Genomic DNA, 12,942 nt, shown 5'->3' on the forward strand with positions numbered 1-12,942 from the left:
ATTTTTCCACCCGCGTTAACAAATTTTCAAGATTATTTACACAAAGTGCGCAGCCTCAACTTTGTCGGAAGAAAGAAGCCTCGAAATGCATCTTCCAATAACTCCGCAGAGCCAGTCGAGAGAGAAGACAGCCCGTGACGTTTCTAATCAAGCGTCAGGCCCCTCCCCTCAAGGCACAACGAACAGGCCCAAAACGAAGCAACTCCTCTCTCCTCGTTACACGCGCAACCTTAGCCGCGTCACGGCTGCCAATCAGGCGCGCCGGGCCCCTGCTGGGCGCAGACGGGCCCGTTTTAGAAAAAAAGAGGATGGGCGGAAACTGGTATACAGCGAGGAAGAAGAAGAAGAAGAAGAAAAGGAGATGGAGTTGGTATAGACCCAACATTCTCGGCCACAGTACTTTTCGATCGCGTTGTTTAAACAATCTTTTACGTGCGAAAAATCGTCGAGAGATTGTGTAACGCGTGAATTGGTATGTTTATAGTTATACGCGAGCAAGCGCACACACAGATACACAGACGAGCGAACGAGAGGAGGAGGAGGAGGAGGAGAAGGAGGAGAAGGTAGAAAAAGCGGAGTATAGAGTAGTAGTCGACAGACTGTCCGGTCTGCAGTCACGCACGCATATGTACGTGTCCGTCGCTGAGCTGCGTGCACACGGAGTAGACTCGAGGTTGATGCAGGTCCAGGGCCCGGCCAATGGCCGCAGCCCGGGGGGAATTCGCCGGGGCCCGAGCGAGTGAGCGGCGCAAGGCCACTGACCCTTGCTTGAAAAATATCTCTCTCTCCCTCTCTCTCTCTCACTTTATATATCCCCCTTTTTCTCCCTGCCCTTAGTGCCTCCTCTCTCTCTCTCTCTCTCTCTCTCTCTCTCTCTCTCTCGCTCTCTCGTTTTCGTTTTCCCCCGCTTTTTGCGTCGGCATCGGCTCTCTCTGCGCTCGCGCTCTTTTTGCCCGGCTGTCTTTCTCCCTTCGTCCTGTTCTCTCTCTCTCTCTCTCTCTCTCTCTCTCTCTCTCTCTCTCTCTATCTCTCAATGCCTTGCGGTGCTTCGGACGAGCGAGAGAGAGAGAGAGAGAGAGAGAGAGAGCCACATGCCCATTATTGATCAGGTTCGGCGCCGATTTTCTGCCGACGGGTCATTGGTTTTTCTTGCGTGCGCGTTTCGATACACGCTGATGTTTCGCTCTATACGTACAGCTCTGGAATTCTCTCGGTGTGCGTGTGTAATTATTCGATAAAAGAATTGGAAAAAACTCTTCGACTAATCACCGAAAAAGTTCAAGCCCGTACAACAAAGAAAGCAAACGACCGGTCAGGCGGTTTCGGCCGCGCCCGCTTTTTCCTCGCGAAAATGAAGGAAGAAAGAAGCAGCGGAAAGAAAAGCAGGAAAGCGAGAGAGAGAGAGAGAGAGAGAGAGAGAGAGAGAGAGAGAGTACACCCTTTGTTTGCTCTTTCGGCTCATGGGCACAGCTCGATATGCGCGCGAGCGAGCCCGGCCGCGCCGCGCCGAGAAAGAAAAGAGAGACGAGAGAAGCAAAGCCGGAGCGGCGAATCGCGGGGCTTCGTATTTCATTGATTAGTATTGGCCATTAAAAAGGGGCGCCCTTATTTTATACACGCGTACGAGCGAGCGAGCGAGAGAGAGAGAGAGAGAGAGCAGAGAGCCGCATAGCTACTGTATACAGCGCACGGCGGCGGCTTTATCTCCTTTGTGTGCGTATCGACGAATCGAGGTATTTCGAAAATTTCTCCTTAATTCCGCGTCTCCGAATCCGTAACTGTCAGCCTCGACGCGCCTCCTTATTCATCTCGTTCTTCCGTCTCACTTTAACGTTTCTCCGCTTCTACGTCGTCTCCCTCCCTCATATTTTATATTTATCTTCGTTTTTCCTCATCTCGCTTCGTCGTTTCATCTTTGTCTCGGACTTTGATTTTTCTGCCCCTGCGTTCCCCGGGGCCCACAACTCTTCCGCGGTAAATCGTACGGTATGCCTGCTGCACTGTGCAAGAGAGAGAGAGAGAGAGAGAGAGAGAGAGAGAGAGAGAGAGAGAGAGAGAAAGAGAGAGTACATATATACTAATATATGAGAGACTATTACAACATTCGACAATGTGACAAATGCGAATTTCTTTCGAAACTTTCTTCTCGCGCGCTCGGTTTCGGGCTTATATGCTCCTTCATACACCTATACTCCGCGCGACGTATCGACTGCTTCTCTCGCATTGAAATATGAAGCTGCTGAGAGCAGAAGTTTTTTATCAGGCTTGATGCGTTTTTTATTTTATCCTCAAACTTCCATATACGTTTTCGGAGTTACAGTCGGTTGAATGGCGAAGCTTTTTGCGAAGAAGATTTCTCCAGCATAAACCTTTGAAAAAAAATTCAAAACTCGCAAGCTCTTCCCGCCAAACCTCAAACCGAAAAGCTCCAGTTTCCCGGAAGCTTGGAGCCCTCACACACATACGCATTCGCGTCCCAGAGAGAGAGAGAGAGAGAGAGAGAGAAAGAGAGAAGGGGGCGCGCATCATATGCGGTCGCCTTTGCAGCGTTGCAGCGCGCAAGCTCACCGGAGAAAGAGCGAGACTACTGCTGCGGCAACGGCGGCAAGTAAGTCGGCGGCGGCCCAACCCTTGTGGACTTTTGTATCGATTACCCATCGGTTGGGCGAGGTTTTCACCCTCTCCTCTCTCTCTTTTTCTCTCTCGCTACTGCCCCTCTTTTTCTCCTCGCGCGCGCGGTGCTGCTCACTCCGTCTCTTTTCAAGGGCCGCGAGCGAAAAAGCTCGCGATTCCGCTTTTATCCGGGGCTCGGCCGCTCGCTCGCTCGCGCGCGTTCATTATTTTACTTGATTGGCGGAATTTTGCGCGCGCGGAAGGGATTCGCTTCTTTTACTTTTCTTTCGCCGCCGCCGCCGGTTTTTAGACCCTCTCGTGATTGGAATTCGTTCGATAAATTAAAATGTCAAAAGTGGCGTTGAGCTTTAATTAAGGTGCTGCGGGAGCAGCACCAAGGCCCTGATGAAACGCTGTTTTCTTGCGCGCCGCAATTGTTAACGAAATTAATTGATTTTTCCCTCCGTTTCTTTTTTCGATTTTGATTTTGCGTAGGGTTAAACGCATAGAGAAAGAGCTGTACACGCGCGTGTGGGAAATTTCGTAGGTTCGTTGATTTAGAGCTTCGGCCGGGGGAGAGTCTTGGACGGCTGGTTCGTTTTGCGGTCGGTTGTATATGAAGTATTGTTTGGAAGTGCACCGGAGCGCGGGTTAATTTATTCTTTCAGCTGTACGCAGCTCTTTGCGGTTGGAAGGAAAATCGCCCGGAAGGTAATTTATACGGGATCTTTCGCAAGCTCGCGCGCGTTTAATTAAGAATATCGCGTCGTAATTGATCGTCTTGTTAGTCGCTGAAAAATCGTCAATATCCAAACCAGCATATACACACACGTATACATACACAGTGCGAGAGCTTGCATCGTTCGTCCACGTCAGTTCCCTCTTCCTTTCTTCGAGTTTCTCCGCAGCTTATACAGCGTGTATGTATATAGAAAACCCTTTCCCTCTCGTCACAGCTGTGCCTCTCTCTCTCTCTCTCTCTACACCTTTTTACATATCTCGCGGCTGCAGCCACTTCGAGTCCCGCCAAGCGTGAAAGTTTCGGAGCTCGCGACCTCGAGAGGAAGAGAACCTCGCGCGTTGTGTATTATGGATATATCCCTGAAACGGAATAATTGAAATTTGCGCGGCTGATGCTTTCTCTCTCTCTCTCTCTCTCTCTCTCTCCCTCTCTCTCGGGGATTCAAGGTTGGTTTACGAATGTGCGTTTTTGTATTCAACGACGTCGCGGAGGTTTTAGGACGCTTCGAGTGTAATGCGCTTCGTATGCAGGAAGGACCTTCGGAATTTCTTGCGAGGAGTTTTATCTAACGAAATTGATCTCTGGGTGTAGAGAGGAGAGGAGGAGTGTTTTTTTGCGGAATGCAAATTTTTACCGGTTAAATTAACGATTCCTATGTAGGCGACGTAGAGGACTCGGCATCGAATTAGCATAGAGACTCGGGGGTACTGTACGTACCCGAAATGAATGATAATCCACTCGATTGATTCTATTTATACGCAAAGCAAACTAGAGCCGAAATTAAAGCTCATTTTCACCAGCTATACGAAAAAAGCCCACGCGCTTAATTTACTCCGAGCGAATGTTCCTCTCTCTCCCCAATTATCAAATAAAACGACAAACACGTCCTGCTTATACCGGCGTCGGGCTAAAAATAACCGCGAACAAAAGCGACTGGCCGTCCCCTCTTCCAAAAAAAAACAGGAGCGCAAAAAAAGCAGTCGCGCGAGAGAGAGAGATGCAGCCGTCATATATCGATAAGAATCAATTGCACACGTCACGCATCCCATAATTTCATTCCCGTAATAAAAGCGCAATTCCACGAATCGAGCTCGCGCGCGAGTCGGCTTATCGCCTCGGCGCATCGTCCGGCGAAATTTTGCGCTCTGCACTTTAATTGGACCGCGAGAGAGAGAGAGAGAGAGAGAGAGAGAGAGAGAGAGAGAGAGAGAACGAGTCGTGTGCGCGCAGACCAAATGCAGTGTGTATGTATGTACTGTTCCGTCAATTTTCGTCGTCCTTGCTTGGTACTTCGCCTTGACTGAAATTGGTAGTTTGAGAGGCGTTGACGACTGCGTCTTCTTTCTGGGTATAGTGCGCTCGCGTTGCTTGAGTAAAACTCGGTTTTTGTTTGCTCTCTCGCTTGCGTTATATTGCCGAGAGGAAGTGTGGAATTGGGTTTTATCGTTTTTCCACCCCTGAATTACCTTCGTATCGATCTAGCTAAGTTTGGAGCGAATAGTAGTCGGTGAAATGTTTGAAATCGTCGAAATTCTCGCTAAACCCAAGGAAAACTTGTGTCTCTAATACACGTTGCATCGTTTGTACGAAGTATAAGAGCGTCAAGTGCGAGGCTGCTGCAGCGGGACTCGCTAAGCCGATTATCCGCACCTAAATACGAAGCCGGAGACATGCATGTGGCTTAAAATTCATGCGCGAACTCTCTCGCTCTTCCGTCCTCTCTTCTTTATTCCGTTCGTCTTGGTTTGACGCTGCTCGAGCCTCCTCTTGTCATTTAAGGAAGGCACACGCGCTACTCTTTTCGAGATCGGTTGAGGGGCTTCTTTCGTTTTCGACGATGTAGGCTAACGTTGTTTTTCGTTATACACTCGAGATAACGAAGTACAAGCATCGAACTTTGCATCATCGACTCGGGTGTGTAAAACGCGCGCATATCCATGAATATGAATGTCGAAAAATAATCATCGTATAAGCCGTAACAGCTATGCTAGTGCCGCAGTGCGGCGATTGTAAAAATTAATACACGCGCGTTACAACAACCCGCGAAGAATATAACAGGTTCCGTTCCAGAAAATTCGACTTCAATCTCAGCTTGATCGTTAAAGCATCGCATCTCTTGGCTCCTTACAGCGCGCGGCGCCGTTATCATCGAAGGTAATAAAACGTCGTAATAAAAATGAGGATAAATATGTATAAGATTCGCTCTCGCTCGCGCGCGCATAAGCCTGTGATGTTTCAAATAAATAGACTGTACTTAGCGCAAGCGCTAGCGCGCTCGGGGTGCTTTGAAAAATGCGAAACTGCCTATAAAATTGATTCCGCTCTACATCTTTTGTCTTTTTTCATCGTATATAACCTTACGTTTCAGAGCTGTGCCGAAGACAGAGAGGTAATTTCCGAAGTCGATCTCGGAGCCAGATTTCTTTTGTTCTTTTCGAGTTCTCAAAACTGGATCAGCCGACAATCCGTCATACACCGATGATTCGAAGATACGCGTACAGCGTTCGCTCTTCCTCTGGCGAAGGCCAGCGCAGCACGACTGACTCGAAAAAGCGCTGCAGACCGACCGTAAGGCGAGAAACACGAAACCCTGTCTAGGGTTATACGTGTATACAAGACGCAGTGGCTTTGACTCTGTCTCGTGTATGTATAAGTGTACAGACCACGACGAAGAAGAACGAGAAGGAAGGAAGAGAGGAGAGAGAGAGAGAGAGAGAGAGAGAGAGAGAGAGAGAGAGAGTTAACTACTTTTTGCAAGTCCAGTCTCTCTTTATGCTCCCGCTGTCTTCTCTGCGACAGGCTATTCTTCGGTTTTCCTCGCGACGAGAGCAAGTACGCGTGTTAATGCAATTAAATTAATTGTCCTTTGGACGTCTCTCCGCTGCTCCAGCCTCTAGAGCTAATTGTTTATGCAACTCGTGATGGATTTAGCGAGAGTTATTTTATTTGACGTATTATACACAGGATTCGATGCTGCTTTTTAGTTGTTGGTTTTACGCTATTACGTGATTTTTACTCGGATTTTTTTACATTCGTCGCCGCGCAGAGTAGTTTTTTGCAATCAAGCCTCTCGTTTTTATTTTGTTCCAAAGAGAGTAATTTTGCCATCATTGTTAGAAGATGATGAATGAACGCATCGCACGTATGTGTATACGAAACAAAGTACGATCGCAACTTGTAATTTGAATATGAAGAATGTTTTTCCTTCGTGTCCGAGTACACACACACTATGCACACATCGCTCATTTAACATTCTATTCAGAATTGATTAAATCACTCGCATTAAAACCTAAATGAGTAATAGACTCTCGCGCACAACTCGCTGCGAAATCTCTCGATTGGGGTCACGGATTGAAATCTATCCTTAATTACTCGTCGCAGCCTAGCGAAACCTCGTAAACACTGTGTAGTTCCATCAGATTTATGCAAAGGATATAATAATAATACTGCCGCTGACTCGGTCGATTAAACCATTTCAACCATTCAACTTGGCCAAGAAACATTTTTGAGGAATTTTGCATTATGCTTGAACTCGTGGAGTTACAAGGCCCAAGCATACTATAAGTGCAAGAATCCCACTAACAATAAAAAATCCACTTGCCCATACGATAAGAACTATTTATATTTGAAATAGCAAAATGTAAATAATAATAACGTGCAGTTATAGCATGAGCGGTTTAAACAGGGCCAGCAAAGGACTGTCTTGGCATAAGCGACAAACTGAACCGCTATTTATGGCAATGGGCTCGCAGATAGTGATGAGGGAAGTACGAAAGCGTCCGTGCGCCACCTATCTTTACTGACCCGAGACACGGAGAAAGGTCTGAAACTGCTTTGATTTTATGTATCGTGCTTAACGCGTAACAGCATAAGCTCAAATTTGTCATTTTTTCACTTTAGGAGCTCAAAAATGAGCAGACCAGAACGCGATTACCAGGTCTCTTTTAGAGCATATAGTAGCTAGCCACTCTTTGTCTCTCAATCTCCCTCAGATTTCAGGCTCACTACTGTGCCCCCACCACATCCGCGAGAAAGATATCCTAGCCGCTGGCCCCAGCCGTTCCCTCTCTTCTATTTCTCTAGATTTCAAAGCCGCTCAAACAGGTTTCAAAATCCCGCCCACGGACAGAAAAAATCTTAGACATCCTCCGTTTCTCTCTCTCTCTCTCTCTCTCTCTCTCTCTCTCTCTCTCCCTTTTCGCCGCATCAGAGTCCGCACCTGCCTCTCTCCGCTTCCTCTGAATCCTTCTTTCTCTCCTTATTGCGCTCTTTTCCCGGCGATTTTCTGCCGCTGCTTCTGCGGCGCATAGCCCCCAAGGCGTTGCACTTATGTACCATTCGCGTATAAGTAGCCTCGGAGTTTTTGCTGTTTTAAGGGGCGAATATGGCTAATACAGAGGCGGGGATCGCTTCGATGCAGCGAAAATTCAGCCGTGAAAAATCGAAGAGTATACGCGTTGCGGCTGTAATAAGAATCGTGTAGTGTGCGTATATTACACGAATATTGAATATAACAACGTAATTCTGGCTCTGTCTCTTTTCCACATGAATAATGCGCGAGAAGTTTTTCTACGAAAGAAGACATCCGTTTTTTAAGTATTCATGAGCCGCGTGAATATCCGATGCGGAGAGACTTAGAAATGAAATCCGTCTGATTCGCGTTTTTAAGCGAAGCAACGGAGAGCTGACTATAAGGCAGATATCGAAAATCTATTTCGATAATCCCCGGGTCTCGCGTAGCTGAAAAATCCGTCCGTAATAATTATGCATCATATCAACGTGCTGTACATTATACAATGATTGAATTAAGCTTATTAATCGAATGATGAATTTCCAGCCGACGAGCTTCGGGTTCTTTTTATCGTTGGACATAAGAATTCATTCGACTGCTTTCCTTATTCACTCGGCGTCGACTGATGTATCAAAAATGCATCTATCTTTCCATTGAATACGATTTCCCAGAAAATTAAAAAAAGAAGGAAAAATAAAAATCCCACGCAAACACAAGTCATACGGGGGCTGCGGACTACATCCTGCTCGCAGATGACAACGATAGAGGTAGTTCGCACTATACTCTCCCACTTTCTTTCTCTCGACGACGACGACGGCGACGACGGCGACGAGTGTGCAACTGGGTCACGTGCTGCGCGCCTTAATTAAAACGCTTTTGAAGGAGCGAGAGGGAAAAATTTTTTCGCCCAACAATCGGCACTTAGTTCGAGCATAATTAGCCTTGGCTGCACTCGAGATTTCCAGAGATTGTCGGAGAGCTCCGAGCCACACGAGTTCGTCTCCCCGTCGTCGTCTACTTCTTGGTTCTTTTTATTTTCATTTCTCCGCTGCGCGTGTTTTTTTCGCTGTGCCTTTTTCGAAGTCATTAAGAGAAACTACTGCCGCCGGAGTAGTGAGAGTAATTTTATAAGTAATGACTGATGGTGTTATAGGTTAAGGCATTGCTATTAGCGTTTTGGGAAATTGATTGGGGGACTCGGACCCGCTTACTTTGGAATTAATGGCATTAAATTTTCGCGATTATATCGTGGAAAATTATGCAGAGATTGGTCTTGATAAATGTTTTTCATTGATTTTGCAGGTATACGTGAATGTGCAAATTGACAATCAAGCTGCGAGATAATGAGCAATTTTACCGAAGCTGAAACAGTTATGAGCTGACGATCTTGAAAAAGGTAAGTCACTTGAATGTATATATAATTTAATAAATATTGATAAATAGCGCGAATGCTCAACTGAGTATATCAGTAACTTTGAGTCCGATCAGCCGTATTCGAAAAAAGCAGTTCGAGATGGCTCTCGAATGTAGGTGGCGCATAGGCGCTTTGTTACCTCCCACACCTGCAGCGCGTTAGATAGCCTATTTCAAACCAACGTTCGTAGATCTAATTGGGCCGCTCATTCTAAAACTGCTCGAGTCTTTCTATAAAACTGCTGTACCTTTAGTATCTAATCAAAGTTTTTTCTGACAAAATTAAAAATTTCACCATAATCAAAGCCCTCTGATCGCACTACGGAGTAAAAAATATTACAGATATACCCGTAGCCGAATGATATCAATAACTCATTACCGCAGCCTCGAGCGAAAGCCTCACAGCCTTTCCCATAAATCAGCGCAGCCAAGTAATTACCAGCCTCCTGCGCTGCAACAAATAGACACGCGAGCGCGCGCGCGCGTCTCTAAGCGCATTTTAAACACATCGACGTAAACAGTCCCGACAAAACCAACACGAACTGAAAGGGCAGATCGCATGCGATTAAGAGCGTCAACACCCGCGCGTATAGGAGACAAAGTGAAAAGCAGGAGTGCACACGGTATAATTACGTCGGAGAATAAAAAGCCCATAAATCGCGGAGATAGAGAGAGAAAGAGAGATGGAGAACATCCTCCATTCTAAAATGGAGTTCAGGGCCGAACTGGCGCCAGCGAATTCCAGATGCAAGCTACTCGCTGTGCTTGTCGCTGTGTGTAGGGGATCTCTCCGCTCTGCCTTTGGATCTGTACCGCCGCTACGATTAATGTCTCTCTCTCTCTCTCTCTCTCTCTCTCTCTCTCTCTCTCTCTCTCTCTCTCTCTCGCGCGCGCGCGCGCAAGCTGTAACTCTGATGTATGCGGATTTCGCTGTTGACTTTTTCTGCTCGGAGCTTCTTTGGTCGGGATATTACGTCAGGACTCTCCTCCACCTTCTTTGATTTTTGTACGGCTCCTGCACAGAAAATTATGGAATCGCGCTTATCGCGAGAGAGCGGCATAATGTAAAAATTAATAAAAGCGATAATTATTCCTCTGCAAACAAAGCACACCTCTTTCCTCAGCGCGTGGCGCATTATAAACTTTCTTCTGCGAGGCTCGTTCATCATTGAACGAAAGCGGATGATAAAAAAAAACAGAGAAGAAGCTCGAGAACGCGTTATAACCTCCGACATACTTTAAACTGATAAATTCACAATCGCGCGAGCGGAGACACACAAGGAGAAAGAATAAGCGATCGGCGTCTATTACGCAAGCCTGCAATTGTCGCCTGTATAATTTCTTCTCTCTCTCTCTCTCTCTCTCTCTCTCTCTCTCTCTCTCTCGCTCTTCGTCTGCGGGACTAATTAAGGGTCGCGCTTGGCGCACCCCTCGAATGCGTTATACGCCATGATTACAGCCTTAAGCTCTTTCTCTCTCGCGCGCGCGCATCTTCTTCCCCTTTGAGCTTTATCTTTTGGGCGGGATCGCAACGACGACGACGAGGTCTTTTTTTTGTAGGCCAGTTGCGTGTCGCCGACGAATTTTAATGCTCGCGGATGTAGCGCTGGTCAGGGACGAAAGTTCGCGGAGTTCCTACCCCCTTTTAATCGATGTCTCGTGCGCGGTTGTTTTTGATTCGCCCTGGTAGAAACGCTATCCAAGTTATTTGGAAGTTCTGAGGTTGTCAATCTCAGAGCTTGGTAGTTTTCTTTGTCAGTTTTTGTTACAAAATGTAACGCTTTTTATCCTAGTTCTTTGGCAGTTTTTAGATTGAGTATTCTTAACTATTTTCTTCCGAAGATAGTTGGTGAAATAATACGACACAGGTGCAGGTGGTTAATGACGATTCGAGGTCAGAATTAGAAAATCATTACTAGCAGGCTTGTATTCGAGTTTTTTTTTTAATGAAAGTATATAGAATAATGATTTGCATGCGAAAAATCATCAAATTTTGAGCGACCGGGGACTCGAACCTGCACAAGGATAGCCGCGCGCCTTAGCCAACCGAGCCAAGTAAACGTCATTTGACCAACTATCTTGGGCATTACTTGTCAAAAACAGCTCGATCTAAGAACTATCAAAGAACTAGGATAAAAAGCGTTACCTCTTGTAATAAGAACTGACAAAGAAAACTACCAAGTTCTTAGCTTTTTCACAATTTTAAATCGGCCAATCTCTACCAGGGCGCTTTGACCGCTTTTTAATGGCGATAGAACGATAACATTTTTGCGTTTCTTCTCGCGGGTTATTTCGACACTGCGCTGTGTGTGTGTGTGTGTGGGTGTACTAAAAGCGTAACGTCCTCGTAGCCCAAAATAGCCCCAAACATTCCCGAGAGTTATTTCGGTCAGCGAAGGAGTAGTGCACTCGCTGTATGCACTCGGTCAAACAACAACGTATGCAAGAACATCGTGTAGCTACTCTCTCTCTCTCCCTCCCCCTCTCTCCCTCTCTCTCTCTCTCTCTCTCTCTCTCTCTCTCTCTCTCTCTCCGAAACTCGCAGCTGTCGTTTCAACCAAAGGACTACTCCGTCGGGACTGTATACCTACGACGACGCGAATAAGCTCGCTCGTGACTAATCCAGCGAAACGCGCGCCTACTACTCGCCTCAAGCACGCACGTACTTACCCAAATGAGAAAGAGAACAATCGATGGTTTACTTGCATTTTTTTTTCATCGCCGAAATGCACGTTTTACGTCGTTTGTTAATTAGACGAGTTGACGTGTATACGAGCTGCGCTTTTATATCGCGAACTTGTTTTCGAAAAGTTTAACGATTTAAAATTTTTTACATTTCGCGCGCGTGCGTCGATACCATCGGGTCGAGCCGGAGGTAGGACGTAATTAAAATTTAAATCAAGTAAAACTTTAATGAAGCAGCATTCACGAACTTCACGCAGTCTCCGTAGCAGAAAAATTACTTTTCTCATCCATTCGTTTTCCAATACTTTTCAGCTGCAGCAAAACCTTTTTCTCGCTGTATTTATACGCGCTCGGCTCGACTCGTCCTTTCATTCGCCCGATTTTTCAACAACTCTCTCGATGTATGCAACTGTGCAAGAAATATGTAATTTAGTCGTAATTGTTAGTTTTTTATAGCCACTCTGAGAAATCGATATTTTTACGATACATTTTAAAGTATAAAACTTCAACACACGTAAATGCAAAAGAAGAGTCTCGCACCCCCACACGCGTCATTTTAAAGACACCACGAGGGGTAGAGCACACGCACGGCGCGTTTCTTCCGCGACGCGAGGGGGGACCAACGACGCGTCGGTTTAAAATTTTTTTTTCGTCAGTCGCGCGCTCGCCGATTCAATTTTCATAAGGCGGTTTTAAAACGTGGAAAGTTTCGGCTTGAAATTATAGGCCTGATCCGCTCGCGCTCGCGAGCGGGACGTAAGAAAACCTCAAGAGAAATTATGCAACGCAGCTGCTTCAAATTGATAGCCATTACTTTAAAATGACCTTGCATATTAATGCGAATTTTCACATTCGGCTGCGCGCGGTGTAATAATTCGGGGAGTAATTTAATTTTTGCTCTCTCTCTCTCTCTCTCTCTCTCTCTCGCTTACTATAATGCTGTACACAATTGATCGACACGATGCAGCGTGTATTTTTTAATGAATTTTTAATATTTTGATAAATTTCAGAATTCATCGCGATAATTGGCGTAAAGAGAGGGGTCTTAATTCATTACGTCAATAAAATTATTTTCGATGAAGTTAGTTTGTAATTAATGTGCGTCATGTATACTCCTCGCGTGCATACACGTATGAGGCAATGTTTTGTCTTTCGCACTTGCGGCGTAAATTCAGCTTAATGCGAGCAGAGAGAGGGA

The 12,942-nt window shown here is 46.1% G+C and overlaps 1 protein-coding gene across 1 annotated transcript in view; it reads left to right on the forward strand.

Moving 5' to 3' along the window:
• LOC103316308 (guanylate cyclase 2D) overlaps positions 1 to 12,942 on the forward strand; it is a 281,070-nt gene that overhangs the window by 125,871 nt on the left and 142,257 nt on the right. The window contains exon 4 of the mRNA XM_031931234.1: positions 8,949 to 9,042. The gene's annotated coding sequence lies outside the window, so the exon portion shown is untranslated. The remainder of the gene's footprint in view (positions 1 to 8,948; positions 9,043 to 12,942) is intronic.

This window comes from Nasonia vitripennis, chromosome 5 (genome assembly GCF_009193385.2).
Source record: "Nasonia vitripennis strain AsymCx chromosome 5, Nvit_psr_1.1, whole genome shotgun sequence".
NCBI classification, from domain to species: domain Eukaryota; kingdom Metazoa; phylum Arthropoda; class Insecta; order Hymenoptera; family Pteromalidae; genus Nasonia; species Nasonia vitripennis.